Source organism: Oryctolagus cuniculus, chromosome 1, assembly GCF_964237555.1.
Source record: "Oryctolagus cuniculus chromosome 1, mOryCun1.1, whole genome shotgun sequence".
Lineage (NCBI taxonomy): Eukaryota > Metazoa > Chordata > Mammalia > Lagomorpha > Leporidae > Oryctolagus > Oryctolagus cuniculus.
In genome coordinates this window covers 6,598,823-6,605,873 of record NC_091432.1, presented here as the reverse complement: position 1 = coordinate 6,605,873, position 7,051 = coordinate 6,598,823, and positions in this window count along the sequence as shown.

Genomic DNA, 7,051 nt, shown 5'->3' with positions numbered 1-7,051 from the left:
TAGTGCTCGCAACTAGGATTTACGCTTGCGTATAAGGACTGTGTGGGAGGACCTTTAACCTCCCTCCTACAGGCTCGGGGAAGGCTGTTGCTCGAGGGGGCCGGTCCCGCAGAGGAGTGCGCATGCGCCAGCTTGTCCACCTACTCAGGTGGTTGGGCAGGATTTAAAGGGACAGTGTCCCATTAAACTTGGTAGTGTAAGATATGCACCATGCAACTGTGAAAACAATAAGTGAAAAAAAATTTTAAAGATTTATTTTATTTATTTGAAAGTCAGAGTTATGCAAAGAGAGGAGAGACAGAGAGAGAGAGAGAGAAAGAGAGAGGTCTTCCATCCGCTGGTTCACTCCCCAATTGGCTGTGCGGATCCGAAGCCAGGAGCCAGGAGCTTCCTCCAGGTCTCCCACGTGGGTGCAGGGGCCCCAGTCCTTGGGCCATCTTCCACTGCTTTCCCAGGCCATAGCAGAGAGCCCGGTTGGAAGTGGAGCAGCCGGGATTTGAACCAGCGCCCACATGGGATGGCGGCACTGCAGGCGGCTTTTCCTGCTACGCCACAGCGCCGGCCCTGGTTTGTATGATTTTCAACACTTCCTGACATGGGGAGTTGTATGACGTGCACGGGGTTTCAGTGGAACACAGCCACAGCAGAGGCTGCAGCGTTAGGGAGACGGGCAGTGGGTTCTTTTCTTTGCGCAAGAAAGAATTCAGATGTGAGACAGAGAACAGCGGTAAGCAAGGTAGCAAGGTTTATTGGGCATCTGTCAGAACGGATGGGACAGAATCAGGGGGGGGGGCGCTCCCAGCACCCAGACTGGGGTAGGCAAGGCTTCGTGGTTAAATGGAGAGATGGAGAGAATGCCCCGGCAGGCCAGGCGGGCGGCACAGCCGGGAGCTGAGCTCTGAGCCCCCAGTCCATGCTGAGACTGGGCTTACAAGGGCTGGGGTCCAGCCCCCCCCCCACCGTTTCCCTCCCTCCTCCTCCTCCTCCAGGACCAAGGGTTGCTGAGTGTGGACTAGGAAAAGTTCCTCCCAAGGTTTCACTACTCGGTGCAGAGGGGCCGCCCTGGGGTGCCTGCCTTGGAGGAAAGACGGGAAAGCTCTACTGCCCAGTGCAGCCCACCTGGTGCTGGAGAGGGGACTCCCGGGACTCCCCCAGGCTCCGTCTAACTTCCCCCCCACAGAGCAGGGGCCTTCGGACCCTGGCCTTTTTGTTTGCAGGTCCTTGGGGGGGGGGCTCGGTGGTATCGGTCCCTGGGAGTTGGATTCTCTCCTGCCCGGGTGCAGCCGGGAGGGACCTGGGTTCCAGCTGTACGTGCTCCCAGCAGTCACTGCTCTGTCAGCCTCGGCAGCCTTGGGCCAGTGGGTGAGGCGGGCTCATTGCCTGACCAGCATGGAGGAGAAGCCTTGGAACCAGTCTGGACACGCTGGAGAGGCCCCGGGAGGGAGGCAGGCCGATAGGATGGCGACGAGGGAGAGGATCGCTGTCCGTGGCTGGCCAGGGCCGCAGTGCCGCTCCCTCCGGTTGTCTGCTGATTTTTTTTTTTTTTTTTTTTTTGGACAGGCAGAGTGGACAGTAAGAGAGAGAAACAGAGAGAAAGGTCTTCCTTTGCCGTTGGTTCACCCTCCAATGGCTGCTGCGGCCGGTGCACTGCGGCCGGTGCACCGCGCTGATCCGAAGGCAGGAGCCAGGTGCTTCTCCTGGTCTCCCATGGGGTGCAGGGCCCAAGCACTTGGGCCATCCTCCACTGCACTCCCTGGCCACAGCAGAGAGCTGGCCTGGAAGAGGGGCAACCGGGACAGAATCCAGCGCCCCGACTGGGACTAGAACCCGGTGTGCCGGCGCTGCAAGGCGGAGGATTAGCCTAGTGAGCCGCGGCGCCGGCCTTGTCTGCTAAATTAACAGTGATACAAAATAGACATCATTGATGAGCCCCGCACTGTCCTTGGCCAGGGCTTGCTGCGTCTCATGCTGTATCTGCCGCCCGGGAGGCGCTGTGAAATCCCCATTTTGCAGGGCAGGGAACTGAGGCTGTGTAGCTGGGTGCCTGGGGACACGGGTCCGGCTTTAGGAGGGGGTGGCCTTCGTTCCCCGGCCCTGGGAACGGGGTGCAGCACACGCAAAGGCTGGGGACCCAGAGTCCGGGCCGTCGGCGCCTCTGAGAGCTGACTGCTCCTGGGTGTGGTCTCCGGGTCAGCCTGCACTCCCATCCGCCCCACTGTGCCCGGACTGGCGGCCGCACCTGCCCCTGAGAGTCCGTTCCTGGTCCCCAGTGCAGTGTGTGCATCAGGCGGAGAGTTCTCTGACACCTTTCCCACGCACGTCACCAAGCTCCACAGAAAGCCACAGCCGCTCCTCCGTGACCCAGGCCAGGCGGGCATTCTCTTGGGAGAGAAGGTGGGCCCCGGGGGTCATTTCCGGGAGGAAGTCCCAGGCCGTGCCGTAGGCCCACAGTCCTGACCAGTGCACTGGCCAGGACCATCACGGATCCTGCCCAACTCAGGGGGTCTGGGGCAGGACTCCTCCCCAGGGAGAGAGAAGGAGGACCCCACTTTGCCTTGAGGGTGGCTCCCGAGCGAGGGGCTCCCCACCTGAGATTAGATGGAAACCCCTCGGGCAGCAGTGTGGTGTAGACCTTGGGGGCCCTGGGGGGTCTCCCCCGCCGGGGGGGGGGCGCTCTCTGGAAGTTCCTTGGTGGGATCAGGACAGCTGTGGAAGGTCATGGGAGGCGGCCTGGAGCCCGTGGCTTTCTCTTTTTGGAACATTTTATTTCAGACTAATTTGGTTTTGTGCCCTGAGAAGCCTTTTACTTAAGGTATATGAACTCGATGCGTTCCGTAAAAACAACCTTAGGAACCTGGTGATTCTTCCCACCCTTCTAACTCCTGCCTCTCCTTCTCCCATTCTTATTTTTTTCTAAGATCTATTTTCAATTAACTTTGTACACATAAGATTCATTCTGTGCTAAGTACAGAGTTCAACAAGTTGTATGAAAAATCCAGCCGTCAACAGTCGAGACAAGGGCGGTTCACGGTCACGGCCTCTCGAAGGGTCACTTCGGCTTCTATAGATGCCCTGGTAGGTGCTCATTTACCACGGATCAGGGAGAACACAGGGTGTTTGCAGGCTGGTTTTGGGTTTACAAAACAGAAGCCGTGCAGTAGCAACACGGAGTTCTCATAGCCTCAGCCCGGCACCACTTCTCATATTCGTATATGTGTCACAATTAACAGCGCACACTCAGCTTGCCCTTTTTAAAAGGACTTATTTATGATGTATTTGAAACGCAGAGTCCCAGAGCGAGGCACAGCGCGAGGTCTTCCGTCCGCTGGTTCACTCCCCAGAAGGCCACAGCAGCCAGGCTGGGCCAGGCCGAAGCCAGGAGCCAGGAGCTCCATCCGGGTCTCCCACGTGGGTGCTGGGCCCAAGCCCTCAGCCAGCTTCTGCTGCTTTCTCAGGCCACGGCAGAGAGCTGGACGGGAAGTGGAGCAGTGGGGACTTGAACTAGGGCTCCTATGGGATGCAGACATCATGGGTGGTAGCTTAACCCGCTGCGGCACAACGCTGGCCCCCGCAGGAATCCCCTCGTGCAGGCACCCGCTCGTGGCATTGTGGGGTCGTACGGCCATTGCACTTCTGGTTTTTAAGGACTCTCCACGGTGTTCACCACATTCACTGCACTAACGTACGCTCCCAGCAGCAGTGCACAAGGGTCCCCCTTGGGTTGGCACTGGGCCGCCTGCAACACCGGCATCAGGCCTCCCATATGGGCGCCAGTTCAAGTCCCGGCTGCTCCCCTTCCGATCCAGTTCCTGCTGTGGCCTGTGAGAGCAGCAGAGGATGGCCCAGTGCTTGGGCCCCTGCACCCACGTGGGAGACCCGGATGGAGCTCCTGGCTCCTGGAAGGTGTGGCCCTCTGGGGCGTGAGCCAGCAGGTGGAAGACTGACAGCGTGCTCGCTCTCGCTCGCTCTCTTTCTCGCTCTCCCCTTTCAAATAAATAAACTTTGAGAAATCAAATGACTTGGGACCAGCACTGTGGCATAGTGGGTAAAGCCGCCACCCGTGAGGCCAGCATCCCAGATGGGCACCTGTTCGAGTCCCAGCTGCTCCACTTCCAATCTCACTTCCTGCCAGTGCTCCTGGGAAAGCAGCAGACATGGCCCCAGTGCTTGGGCTCCTGCACCCACGTGGGAACCTGGAAGAAGGCCCTGGCTCCTGGCGCCCAGGCTCAGCCTCGCCCAGACCCGGCCGTCGTGGCATCTGGGGAGTGGACCAGTGGAGGGGAGAGCTCTCTCTCTCTCTCTCTCTCTCTGTGTAAGGAAGATCTCTCTCTGTCTCTCTCTGTCTCTGTCTCTCTCTGTGTGTGTGTAAGGAAGATCTCTCTCTCTCTCTCTCTGACTTTTAAATAAATAAATAAATCTTAAAAAGTAAATAAATACATTTAAAAAATGAGTTTCCCTTTCTCCATTACCAACACTTGTTTTTCTCTTTTTGGTCGTAGCCATTCCGACAGAGGCCAGGTGATATTGTGGTCTTGAGTTGCATTTCTCTGGTTGTTAGTGATATTAAACATTTTTTCACAAATTTGTGAGCTGGCTTTTTTTTTTTTTAAGATTTATTATTTATTTAAAAGGCAGAGGGCCGGCACCGCGGCTCACTATGCTAATCCTCCACCTTGCAGCGCCAGCACACTGGGTTCTAGTCCCGGTCGGGGCTCCGGATTCTGTCCCGGTTGCCCCTCTTCCAGGCCAGCTCTCTGCTGTGGCCCGGGAGTGCAGTGGAGGATGGCCCAAGTGCTTGGGCCCTGCACCCCATGGGAGACCAGGAGAAGCACCTGGCTCCTGCCATCGGATCAGCACGGTGCGCTGGTTGCAGCACGCCGGCCGCGGCGGCCATTGGAGAGTGAACCAACGGCAAAGGAAGACTTTTCCCTCTGTCTCTCTCTCTCTATCACTGTCCACTCTGCCTGTCAAAAAAAGAAAAAAAAAAAAAGGCAGAAGTACAGAGAAAGGGGGTGGGGAGAGAGAGAGACAGAGAGAGAAGAATCTTCCATCTGCTGGTTCACTCCCAAAATGGTTGCAATGCTCAGGGTTGGGCCAGACCGAAGCCGGGATCCAGGGGCTTCATCCGAGTCTCCCACGTGGATGCAGGGGACCAAGTACATTACCGGGGGCTGGAGAGGAAGTGGAACAGCCGGGACTCGAACCAATGCCCATGTGGGATGCCGATGTCCTGGGAGAAGGTTCAACCTGCTATGCCACAATGCTGACCCCAGAGATTTATTTATTTATTTGAAACAGAGAGAGAGAGAGAGAGATCTTTCATCTGCTGGTTCACTCTCCAGATGGCCCCAAGTCTGGAGTCCGGTGTCCGGAGCTCCATCTGGGTCTCCCACATGGGTGACAAGGGCTCAAGTACTTGGCCGTCTTCTGCTGCCCTCCCAGGTACATCAGCAGGGAGCTGGGTCAGAAGTGGAGCAGCCGGGACTTGAACCAGCGCCCACAGGGAATGTTGGCGCTGCAGGCGGCGGCTTAACCTGTTGCACTGCAGTGCTGGCCCTGCACTTTTTTCTTTTTCTTTTTCTTTTTTCTTTTTTTTTTTTTTTTTGACAGGTGGAGTTAGACAGAGAGAGACAGAGCGAAAGGTCTTCCATCGCTGGTTCACTCCCCAAATGGCCGCCAGGGCCAGCACTGCGCCAGTCCGAAGCCAGGAGCCAGGTGCTTCTCCTGGTCTCCCATGGGGTGCAGGGCCCAAGCACTTGGGCCATCCTCCACTGCCCTCCCGGGCCACAGCAGAGAGCTGGCCTGGAAGAGGGGCAACCGGGACAGAATCCGGTGCCCTGACCGGGACTAGAACCTGGTGTGCTGGCACCGCAGGCCGCATATGGGCACTGGTTCAAGACCCAGCTGTTCCACTTCTGATCCAGCTCCCTGCTAATGTGCCTGGGAAAGCAATGGAAGATGGCCCAGGTGCTTGGGTCCCTGCATGCATGTGGGAGACCCGGAAGAAGCTCCTGGCTCCTGGCTTCAGATCGGCGCAGCTCCAGCCGTTGTGGCCAATTGGGGAGTGAACCAGCGGATGGAAGACCTCTCGCTCTTGCTCTCTCTCTCTCCCTCTCTCTGTAACTCTGCCTTTCAAATAAGTAAATAAACCTTTAAAAAATTTAATTTTTTAAGGATTTATTTTATTTGAAAGATAGAGTTACAGAAAGAGGCAGAGAGAGGTCTTCCATCGCTGGTTCACTCCCCAATTGGCCACAACGGCTGGAGCTGCGCCGATCTGAAGCCAGGAGCCAGGAGCTTCTTCTGGGTCTCCCATGCAGGTGTAGGGGCCATCTTCCACTGCTTTCCCAGGCCATAGCAGAGAGCTGGATCGGAAGTGGAGCAGCCGGGACTAGAACTGGAGTCCATATGGGATGCCGGCACTGCAGGCGGCGGCTCTCCCCACCACACCACAGCGCCGGCCCCTCTCGCCCGTTTTCAAGTGAGCGATCCTGTAGTGTTAAGTGCATCGCATTGCTGAGGGACGAATGTCTGGCAGTGTTTCCAGAATGCCAGTGCTGCGCCCATGAAACAGCTCCCATGGGTGAACGGCACGGTGAACTTCCAAACAGCCGTAGAGGTGTCTAAAAGGAGCCCTCCACCCTGCCTCTCCCAGCCCCCTGCAACGCCACGTCTCGAGACGGCTTGCGGCTTTGCCCAAGCTTAGGCCCCTGGTCCTCTGCACAAACGCCAGCCCTCCGTGGTCAGTCTGGCCTTGAGGGAACCTGAAGAGACAGGTGGCCAGGCCCCTGGCCCTGATCCCAGCTTCTGAGGGCAGGGTGTGTGACCCGGGGCAAGGCACTTGTGCTCCCTGGGCCTGGGACTGTGGAAGGCCCCCTCCCCGCCCAGCCCCCAGCTTCTCGTTCAGGGGCCTGCGAGAACACGGAGTTGGGCGAGGAGGGAGCTGCCGGCCCGGCTGACAGCGTCTGGCCACGGTGGGCGCTGCGCAGGACGCGTGGTGAGTTCTGGGCCCGGCCTTTGCTCTCCGCTCCCGCAGGCTCTGTGGGCCGGC